The 12,103-nt window shown below is 40.6% G+C and overlaps 1 non-coding gene across 1 annotated transcript; it reads right to left on the bottom strand.

The window, feature by feature from the left end:
- Window positions 1–5,257: 5,257 nt before the first annotated feature.
- LOC141687844 (small nucleolar RNA R71) lies at window positions 5,258–5,364 on the bottom strand. The gene has a single exon (XR_012561324.1). It is a non-coding gene; the product is annotated as a small nucleolar RNA R71 (small nucleolar RNA).
- Window positions 5,365–12,103: the final 6,739 nt, after the last annotated feature.

The following is a 12,103-nucleotide window of genomic DNA, read 5'->3' as shown; positions in this document are numbered from 1 at the left end:
CAACCCGGTACACTATAAATCACATATGGATAATAATCAAACAACACATAGCGGTCAAAACTAACACACATATTTTATTTATTTAATAATTTCCATAATTGCACAATTAAATAATTCAAAAAGAATACACAAGTCGTTATATCCTTCTCCCCTTAAAAAGATTCTGTCCTCAGAATCTGGTCTAGTTACACAAGTGAGGATATTTGTCAAGCATATCTGACTCTAATTTCTAAGTAGACCCTTCTACTTGAGGGTTCAAACGTACTCACAATAGGTATGCTCTCATTTCCAAGGACTTGTCTTTGACGATCAAGAATTTGGGTTGATTACTATATGCGGAACAACTTGGACAAGAGCCCCACTGGCTCCTGATCAATCACTTAATTAAAACCCAATACTTATCACTTTAACATTAACAAGTAAAATACATTAGGTGTACACACTGGTGTGACGGTAATATCAACTCATGAACAACTTTTATTTATATCTATCAATACCTCGAATGGTTCACTAATTTTAGGACTTAATATGTCCCTTCTATTTAGACTTATCCGGTCTCTTTCAAGATGACACTTTTACTAACACTACTGGTCCTATTTCTATACTCATATTTTCCTTCGATACAATTTTGCCTTCTTCCTGTGCCTACTCCGAGCTGTTTCAACCAATAGCACTATGCTCTTGGTGTGCCGATTTAACTTAGAATTTGATAAATTTCTTTCTCCTACTTTATTTTAATAGAAATGGGGACCTACACTTGCGTTCACATGAAGCTCGGTAAAGTGGCATTCCAAAGCTGACATCACTGATAAATGATCATTTCAGTGTTTCCTTAAGACTCATCCTCTCAACATATCTTACAGTACCTGAACCACTTCCGTACTTTGACTCTTCGTTTAAGGATGATAGGCGGTGCTCATTTTCAACTTGGTTTCCAAACATTTAAACATTTCTTACTCCTTTTCACTAGTTAAGATTGAAAAGTAATCTCATATATTCACGTATTATCATCTTTAAGTATTTGAACTTCAGATTCCATTCTTTCCAATTCGTCTATTAACTCCTCTTTGGTCTTAATTACATTCAATCTTTTCTGTCAGCATAAGGCATCTGCTACCATACGGCTTTTCTTGGGTAGTTGTTAATGGATTAATTCAGAATCTTTTGTTAACCTTAGTCAAAATTTCATTCTTGAAAACTCAACACATAGTGGCTTTTCTTCTGATCCTTGGAGAAAAATCTTTGGGCATTCCACGCAGACTTTCTTATTTTTGGAGTAGTTGGGAATGTTATCAATAAATACAGTTTGCTTATCTAAGTACTCCTTATACACCATGATCCTTAATTTCTTGTAATCATCTGATACATTTCATGATTCGTCTCTTGCAAAGTCACTTTCTGAGTCTACCTTATCCACTAGACCTTCCAATACTTCGTCTTAACTCTTTGGCGTGTCCAACACTTCCCAATCTATTTTGAAATTCGCTTCTTATACCTGGTTATTACTAATTTTCTTTAAATTTCCATATATCTTGGCATCTCTTCAATAACTTAAATACTTAATGTTGTGAATTTTCCTGTGGGATCTCATTTCTTAATTCTTCTACTTGTAGTATCCAAGTGCGGGAAGAAAATCTGGAGATATCGTGATCATTTTCCTTGGCGCATATATTTCCTCTTACTAACTGCTAACATCGTGATCCATTATCCTCTCTTGACATCTCGTCATACTATCCATCCTTGCTCCATTTTGGATTATAACCTTTAGCTTCCAATTCCAACTTCCAAAATTCCATAGTTAATTCTTCGTTCGTTCTCTCCTTTTTGCCTGTCGCTTGTCACTATGGTGCAGACTCTATGTTCGTTCTCTCCTTTTTGCCTGTCGCTTGTCACTATTTTTGCTTTTCCTCGTGAATACATACTTCAACTCTTATGGTACGTATAGATCTTACACCTTTCTTCATATATATCATGTTTCCCAATCTTTCAAAAGAAATATTGTTAGGTCACACACACACTGTAGAGGGGGTGAATACAGTGAATAGTACACTCAAATCGAACTTTAATAACTTAAGTAACAGAAAAAAAACTTTATTGAAACAATAAACTCTGTTACAGTATGAAACTGTTACCTCTCAGTGATGAACAAATATCACGAGAGCTGCTAGGGTTACAATGAATAATCTTTTCTAATAATGATAACACTTATAGTGTAAACCCTATGTCTGTGTTTATATACTACACAGTTACAAGATAATCGCTAATTGATATGGAATATAATTCTGCTTCCTAAAATATATCAATCAGATATCTTTTCTTCCAAGTATTCCATTCTTCACGGAATTCCTTCTTCATGCATATCTCTTCTTATGTTTATCTCAATCTTCTTTCCTTTAATCAGCTACTGTCCTTATCTGATTGTCCTTCAGCACTTAAGTTCTGATATCTATCTTCTGATGATTATCTCCTGATAATATAAGTACTGATATCCTTAAGTCCTGACTTCCAGTATAAGTACTGATCAACAGTTAAGTACTGATTTATCCTGTTCACGTAAGATCTGGAAGCTAAACATAAAACATATTAGCCATGACATTATCAAATATATCTAACAATCTCCCCCAACTTGTAAATTAACAAAATATACAAGTTTAAAAGATATTTGATGATGTCAAAAACATTAAGTACAAATGCATGAGAAATAGACTAGATAACTACAACTTACAGTCCTTAAAGTTTTTACCAATTTCAACTTCTGATAACAACTTCAATCTGTATAAATATCAAAATTTAAGCAGTTGTAGATCTTCGACTTGGCTTCTTCATTTTCTGATCTCTCTGATGTCAGGAGTTGTTCTGAGATAGTTCTTCAACAAACATTTCTCAGCATATCTTAGTTCATCAATCATTCTCCTTTTAACACCTTTAAGCTCTGCAGTATTTTCACCAGTTTGAAAGATTGCAGCTCTGAGATCATTAATCTTTGCTTTTCTTAACTCCTGATCTAGTCTTATTACATAAGCTTTGTCTAACTCAAGATTGAATTCAAGTCCCTTAATACCAAGATACGTTCTGATCTGTGCAGTATTAGGCTTCATATCAACAATATCACCATTGTGATCTCTGTACTTGATAAGTGGCATTTTATACCACTTAGAACGTCCTAAAATGGCTTAAATTGGTGTCTTGAAATCAAGTATTTTGTGTATTTGATGCGTTTTTCTAGTGTTTATGCATTTCAGGGTATTAGTTGCATTTCGGGGGAGGAATCATCAAGAATAAGCCTTGGCATGTGTTCACCATTGCGAGAGGAAAGGAATGGGCAGATTACGGCGAAGAAACGGAGCAAGCTTGGAATTTTTCCAGTAGGGTCCTGCGCGCCCGCGCAGCAATGCTGAGCGGCCGCGCAGCAGCCTGCGCGCCCGCGCAGATATGTTGAGCGGCCGCGCAAGGTCGGGAAAAAGCTGAATTATTTTAGACTTCTACTTCTGTGTGGCTTCCAACTTCTATGTAATCTAAGTTTTATGGGACTATTATATAGGTAGATTTGAGACGTTTTCACAGAGAGTATTAAGGGGATTATGTTTTAGATTGTGTTTTACGCAAGGAGCGAAGGAGATATGGAAGAAGACCGATTTAGCACACCGCAACGAAGAGGAAGCATATATTCTTGTGATTCTTGTTTCGTTGTAACGTTGGATGCTAGTTTTCTTGCTTTGACTTATTTACTCTTGTGACGTACTCTGTTTTAATATAATTAGTGTAGTTATTATTTTCTTGTGTTGTTTGTCATGATTTCATATGAACCCATGATGGCGATAAGTTCTATTATGGGCTAATCGTGATCATGGGGTTACAACGGATTTATTATGGAATTCTTTAGTTAATTGTTTAATACTTTAGTGTGTGATGATTGCATGATATCTAGTATTGGTTGTGCGTATTCGTTTTATGTGCGTCGCGAACATATAAGATAGGGTGTTAATCTCTTATGAAGCGACGGTGGATCTTGAGATTTAGAACTTGCCATGCTAGCATAGGTTCATGTACGTTGTGCATGATTAGTGGGTAACTCTAACAGTTTTATTTGCCCTATGTAATCAAAAGGGATAACTTGTGCTTAAATCATTGTGTTGTCAATTTCTGTAGACATATAGGAACTTAACATAATTGATGACTATTCAACTTCTATCTTAATTGTGGATGCTTGGTAGAATGGTATTAGTACAATGAAAGTTGGCTTTTATCAGTTTCGTGTTATTCGATTAATGTCACCACTGTCACATGCTAAAGGTAATAACAATGGCTATAGAAGGAAGTAATAATGAAGTTGTGATCTCATGAGTGTTTTATTATTGATAAATTGAAGTGTTAGTTAAGTGGTTAATTGAGTAGTTAATTATAGTTAATATTTAATCAACAATTTTAAGTGTTATTATCTTAACATTGAGAAGTAATCATACATTGGTGAGTGAGTTTAATTAGACAATAATTTAGTTTGAGTCTCTGAGGGAATGAACTAGAAAGTATTCTATATTACTTGCGAACGCGTATACTTGCGTGAATATTAGTGCGTGTTTTCGCCCTAACAAGTTTTTGGCGCTGCTGCCGGGGACTCGGCGTATTTGTTTAGTTTATGTACTTACCATCATTGGTCATTAGGACTCAGTGATTAGGACGTAGTAGTTACTTACTCTTTTCGGTTGTGTTTCAGGTACTTTAGCAAGCGTTTATGCAAACTCGTTCTCGTGCTCGCAAGAGGACTTTAGATACAGCTGAGGAGACAGACGAAGTTCTTGATATTCCGGAGAAGTTAGATTTTGAGGATTCGGATTCAGGAACTGAGCAGAAAGAACCAGTAAACATGGGAGATCGTATTGTTCAAGCTGATCCAGCTCTTATGGATTTTTCTTGGCCTAAAATTGATGACATTCAGTCAAGCATCCTTCATCCGGCTATTCAAGCTAACACCTTTGAAATCAAGCCGGGCACTATTCAGATGGTGCAGAATTCTGTTTCTTTTGGAGGAGCGGCAACTGAAGACCCCAACATGCACATAAGGAATTTTGTCGAGATCTGCAGCACTTTTAAGTATAATGGCGTGACTGATGAGGCTATCAAGTTGAGGCTTTTCCCATTCTCACTGAGGGATAAGGCTAAAGACTGGTTACATTCTGAACCAGCTGGTTCCATCACTACGTGGCAAGATCTTGCGCAAAAGTTTCTGGTGAGGTTTTATCCAATGGCAAAGACTGCTGCTATGAGGAGTGCTCTTACTCAGTTTGCGCAGCAACCTACAGAATCTATGTGCGAGGCTTGGGAACGCTACAAGGAAATGTTGAGAAAATGTCCACATCATGGAATGCCGGATTGGATGGTGATCACTGGTTTTTATAATGGTTTGGGGGCCCAATCTCGGCCCATGCTCGATGCAGCAGCTGGAGGAGCCTTATGGGCTAAAAGCTATACTGAGGCGTATAATCTTATAGAGACGATGGCTGCAAATGAGCATCAAAACCCAACTCAGAGGATGACGTCAGGCAAGGTCGCAGGTATTCTGGATGGTTTGTGAGCTTTGTGCAGGTTCTCATGCTACGGATCAGTGTTCTCTTGTCAACGAATCTGTTCAGTATGTGAATAATTATCAGCGACAACAGCAGTCTGTGCCAGTGACCTATCATCCTAATAACAGAAATCATCCAAATTTCAGCTGGGGGAATAATCAGAATGCTATTCAGCCACCATATCAGTAAGGAGTGAGTAAACAGTTTAACCCACCTGGATTCCAGCAACCACAGCAGTATGCTACAAGGCAATCATATCCTCAACAGGGAAGTGCAGCTGCACCTACTAGTGCTGATTTTGAGGAACTTAAGCTGTTATGCAAGAGTCAGGCGGTTTCTATCAAGACCTTGGAAAATCAAATCGGTCAATTAGCCAATGCAGTACTCAATCGTCAACCTGGCACTCTTCCCAGTGACACGGAAGTACCAGGCAGGAAGGAAGCTAAAGAGCAAGTCAAGGCTATTACCTTAAGGTCTGGAAAAGTAGCTGAGGCTGAAAAGGCAAAAGAAGTAGAAGCTGAAATTAGAGAAGAAGAATCTAAGCAAAAGGAGAAAGCGGTGGAACCAAGGAAGACTACTGTTGAACACACTCTACCTGAGGCTAATACAGGGGAGAAACAGCTCTATCCTCTACCACCTTTTCCTAAGAGATTGCAGCAACAAAATCTGGATAGACAGTTCGGGAAGTTTCTGGAGGTGTTCAAGAAACTTCACATCAATATACCTTTCGCTGAGGCTCTGGAACAAATGCCTAGTTATGCGAAGTTTATGAAGACTATTCTTTCAAGGAAGGTGAAACTGGATGACCTTGAAACCATTGCTCTCACGGAAGAATGCAGCGCTGTTCTGCAACAAAAGTTACCACCAAAACTGAAAGATCCAGGAAGCTTCACCATTCCTTGCACCATTGGCAATCTAACTTTTGACAAGTGCCTTTGTGATTTGGGAGCAAGCATTAATCTGATGACGTTGTCGATCTTTAAAAAGCTGGATCTGTCTGATCCAAAACCCACATACATGTCGCTACAATTGGCGAACCGTTCCATTACTTACCCAAGGGGCATAGTTGAGGATGTGCTCGTCAAGGTGGATAAGCTCTTCTTTCCAGCAGATTTTGTTATTCTGGATTTTGAGGAAGATAAGAAGATTCCCATAATCTTGGGGAGGCCTTTCTTGGCTACTGGCCGTAACTTGATAGATGTGCAAAAAGGGGAACTTACTATGCGGGTCCAAGATCAGGATGTGACCTTCAACGTATTCAAGGCAATGAAATTCCCTACGGAAGATGAGGAGTGCTTAAAAGTGGATGTGATTGATTCCGCGGTTACTTCGGAACTCGAGCACATGCTAATGTCTGATGCATTGGAAAATGCCTTATTAGGGGATTTTGACAGCGATGATGAAGATAGCAACGAGCAATTACAATATCTGAACGCTTCTCCATGGAAGCGAAAGCTGGACATACCATTTGAATCTCTTGGTACTTCTGACCTTAAGAATGCTGAAGGGAAGCTCAAACCATCAATAGAGGAAGCACCTACCTTGGAGCTCAAACCATTACCTGAACATTTGAGGTATGCTTTTTTAGGTGATTCATCTACGTTACCTGTTATTATTTCATCTGACCTTTCAGGTAGTGAGGAAGACAAGCTCTTAAGGATTTTGAGAGAATTCAAATCGGCTATAGGATGGACCATAGCAGACATCCAGGGGATAAGTCCTTCATATTGTATGCATAAAATTATGCTAGAGGAAGGTAGTAAGCCAACTGTGGAACAGCAACGAAGACTGAATCCCATCATGAAGGAGGTGGTGAAGAAAGAAATTCTGAAATGGCTAGATGCAGGCATCATTTATCCTATTTCTGACAGCTCGTGGGTGAGCCCCGTACAATGTGTACCTAAGAAGGGAGGTATCACTGTGGTCGCAAATGAAAAGAATGAGCTCATCCCTACTCGAACAGTTACAGGATGGAGAGTATGCATGGATTATAGAAAATTGAACAAAGCCACAAGGAAGGATCACTTCCCCCTTCCATTTATTGATCAGATGCTTGATAGATTAGCGGGTCATGAGTATTTTTGTCTTCTAGATGGTTATTCCGGGTATAATCAGATTTGTATTGCACCAGAGGATCAGGAAAAGACGACCTTCACTTGTCCATTTGGCACATTTGCTTTTCGTAGAGTTTCGTTTGGGTTATGTGGCGCCCCGGCCACCTTTCAGAGATGTATGATGGCTATATTCTCTGACATGATTGGAAATAACGTCGAAGTGTTCATGGATGACTTCTCCGTCTTTGGACACTCATATGATGAATGTTTGAATAATCTGCGCGCCGTACTCAAAAGATGCGTGGAAACTAATTTGGTGCTTAATTGGGAGAAATGTCATTTTATGGTGCGTGAAGGCATTATCCTTGGGCATAAGGTCTCTAGCAAGGGTCTGGAGGTGGCCAAGGCCAAGGTGGGAGTCATTGAAAATCTTCCCCCACCCAATTCTGTGAAAGGAATCCGTAGATTTCTTGGTCATGCGGGTTTTTATCGGCGATTCATCAAGGACTTTTCAAAGATATCTAAGCCGTTGTGCAATTTGCTTGAGAAAGATGTGCCTTTCAAATTTGATGATGAATGTTTGGCAGCATTCGAGACTCTCAAGAAGAGTTTGATCACTGCACCAGTTATTACAGCACCAGATTGGACAGAACCGTTTGAGATGATGTGTGATGCGAGTGATTATGTGGTAGGTGCAGTTCTGGGACAACGCAAGAAAAATCTCTTCCATGTGGTCTACTATGCGAGTAAGACTTTAAATGGTGCCCAATTGAACTACACCACTACTGAAAAGGAGCTTTTGGCTATAGTCTTTGGCTTTGAGAAATTTCGATCTTATCTGCTTGGTACGAAAGTAACAGTATTCACTGATCATGCAGCTATTCACTATCTGGTTTCTAAGAAGGATTCGAAGCCGAGACTCATTCGTTGGGTGCTTTTACTTCAGGAATTTGAGTTAGAGATCAAAGATAGAAAAGGTACTGAGAATCAAGTAGCTGACCATCTCTCTAGGTTGAAGAATCCCGATTCTACTTCACAAGATAGGACGTTAATCAATGAAGCTTTTTCGGATGAGCAATTGTTTGCAATTCAGGAGGAAGAACCATGGTTTGCAGATATTGTAAACTATCTTGTCAGCAATATAATTCCTCTTAATTTGACATCCGCTCAAAAGAAGAAGTTTCTGCATGAGGTGAAGTGGTATATGTGGGATGAACCATATTTGTTTAGACAGGGAGCTGACCAGATCATCAGGAGATGTATCCTGTTCTGTGAGACGGAGGGGATATTACGAGACTGCCATTCCACGGTTTATGGTGGACACTATGGAGGTGAGAAGACGGCAGCTCGTATTCTGCAAGCAGGTTTTTTCTGGCCTACTTTGTTCAAGGATGCTCATCAGTTTGTTTTAAGGTGTGATCGTTGCCAAAGAGTGGGAAATTTGTCAAGGAAGGATGAGATGCCATTAAATGTGATGCTTGAAGTCGAGGTCTTTGATGTGTGGGGAATCGATTTCATGGGGCCTTTTATTGCGTCTTGCAATAATCAGTACATCTTGCTGGCAGTCGATTATGTCTCAAAATGGGTCGAAGTTAAAGCTTTACCGACAAATGATGCAAAGGTAGTGCTAAATTTTCTTCATAAGCATATTTTCACAAGGTTTGGAACACCTCGGGTAATCATAAGTGATGAAGGATCGCATTTTTGCAACCGTAAGTTCACTTCTATGATGCAGCGTTATAATGTGAATCGTCGAGTAGCTACTGCCTATCATCCGCAAACAAATGGTCAAGCGGAAGTGTCTAACAGAGAGATAAAGCGCATTCTAGAGAAGGTTATTTGTCCGTCAAGGAAGGATTGGTCTTTAAAGCTCGATGAAGCTGTTTGGGCTTACAGAACAGCGTACAAAACTCCACTAGGGATGTCACCGTTTCAGTTGGTGTACGGTAAGGGATGTCATCTACCAGCGGAGCTTGAGCATAAGGCCTACTGGGCATTGAAGAAATTGAACCTGGATTTAGATGCAGCTGGTAAGAAAAGAATGCTTCAGCTTAATGAACTCGATGAATTTCGACTTCAAGCGTACGAGAATAACAAAATGTATAAGGAAAAGGTGAAGAGGTGGCACGATAGGAAGCTACATCCTAAGTTATTTGTGCCAGGGCAACAAGTTCTTTTATTCAACTCTCGGCTCCGACTTTTTCCTGGGAAGTTGAAATCAAGGTGGTCTGGACCTTTTATTGTCAAAACTGTGTTTCCACATGGAGCGGTGGAAATTTTTGAGAATGATTCGGACCAAGCATTCAAGGTTAACGGTCAGCGGTTGAAGCACTACTATGGGGACATGGCAAACCGAGAGGTGGTTAGTGCCATTTTGTTGACTACTTGAGAAAGGTACGGAACGTCAAGCTAATGACGAAAAAGAAGCGCTGCGTGGGAGACAACCCATGAATTATTGTTACAGGAACCCTTAGAAGTTAATAACTTATCCAAAAACACAAAAAAATCAGAAAACAGGGGCTGAAAAAAAAAAATTCCAGAGACCCTCTGCGCGCCCGCGCAGCTATGCTGAGCGGCCGCGCAGCTTGCTGCGCGCCCGCGCAGAAATGCTGAGCGGCCGCGCAGGGGTCGAGTTCCAGAAATTTTTTTTTTACAGTTCAGAAAAAAAAACAAACAAAAACACAAAAATAGTTTTAGCCCATAAACCCACGAACACCTATCCTACATATCTCCCACAAAACTTCCTACACTTAAACCCTCTCACAAACATCAAAAATCAGTTCTTACACACTTCTATTCACGAATCAATGGCACCCAAGAGAGCACGCACTATTGACAGCAGCAGCACAGTTCCTACTGCTGATTCATCGAGGGGCACTGCTGCAAGGCCTCGGTTAACTGACAGAGCTGTGGAGGAGGAGTACACTACGCTGTTGGGGAAGCCGATTCTGAAGGAGAGGGGGTTTTTACCATCAGGGAGGGATGGTGAGTTGTTGCCCATGATTGCAGAGAAGGGGTGGATAGCTTTTTGTGAGTCACCCGAAGCAGTACCGATGAGCGTTGTTCGCGAGTTCTACGCGAACGCGAAGGCTGAAAAGAATGGGTTTTCTGTAGTCCGTGGGCTGACGGTTGATTATCATCCTGCGGCGATTCGCCGTGTGATTGGACAGCGAGAGAGGAAGCCCGAGGAGGAGAACTGGAATGAAAAGACTGCTGAGGATTTTGACTTGGATTTGATTTGTGCGACTCTCTGTCGACCGGGCACAGTTTGGAACCGCAGTCCAGCCAATAATGAGTATCGTCACTTTCCGGCGATCGCCATGAACAGGTATGCCCGTGCATGGAATGCATTTATATGTGCTAATATTTTGCCTTCTTCACATGCACACGAGGTCACAGTTGAGAGAGCACAGCTGTTGTGGGGAATTCTGAATGAGGAATACTATGTGGACCTTGGTGAGTTTATCTACCAAGGAATTCTGAAGTTTTTGAGGGGAGCAAAGCATATGAACATCCCTTATGCATCCACGGTTACGAAGCTATGCCGAGCAGTGGGAGTGAACTGGCCGGCTCATGAGCAATTGCAGTTGCCAGCAACTCCGATAGATTCTGGCACTCTGAATGGGATGCAGGAGTGGACCGGTGGTGAGCCTGAGGAGCATGGGCTGGGTTATCGTCTTCCAGGAGGGCGTCTAACACGAGGTGCTACTATGGCTAGGCCAGGGCGTGGTGAGGCTGGTTCGTCGAGAGCTCAGGAGGGTGCTGGGATGGGTGATGCCCAGTATAGGAGGCTTTCACGGCGGATGGATGCCATGTATGAGACGCAGAGCAGGTTTGCTCAGGAGCTCACCCTTGCGTTAGGGACTGCTTTTTGAGGCCTAGGAGCTGATATCCAGTGGCCAGTCTTTGGTGAGGACTCTGCATACCCACCGCCTGATACTCCACCCACTGAGGGTGATGATGATGATGACTCCGAGTAGGTATACCCTGTGTTCCTTTCTACTACTTTCACTGAGGACAGTGAAGATTTTTAGTTTGGGGGTGGTAGTTAAGGAATATTGTGTGTGTGTCATTTAGTTACATATTTATGATAGTTTAGTTCATATAGTTGCATAATTTATGCCATATAGTTTTTTTTTATGAATGTCATGTAGCTCATGCATTTACTATGATCCCTTTTGCAATGATTTATCGACTGAATTGTGATATTGATGCGAGTGTAGTGATAGCATTAAAGTGATATTAAGTTGTGTAGGTTGATATACATGCTAGAAACAATTGTAAGTCCATTAAGTCTTAAAGAATGCGTAAGGGCTAGATTGTTGTTATGATTTGGTTGTTTTCAAGGTCAATCTATTTATTATGCTTAGAATTCGATTATAGGTTCTTAGTGATAAAAACATGAAGAGAAAAATTTTTGGAGAAAAAAAAATATGGAAGTTGTTGCTAGTTGTGGCTAGGCGTCAAATGGCTAGTAGCCGGCTC

Source organism: Apium graveolens, chromosome 9 (assembly GCF_009905375.1).
Source record: "Apium graveolens cultivar Ventura chromosome 9, ASM990537v1, whole genome shotgun sequence".
In the NCBI taxonomy this organism is placed as follows: domain Eukaryota; kingdom Viridiplantae; phylum Streptophyta; class Magnoliopsida; order Apiales; family Apiaceae; genus Apium; species Apium graveolens.
Note: the sequence above shows the minus strand (reverse complement) of the source record. Positions and strands in the feature narration are given on the sequence as shown.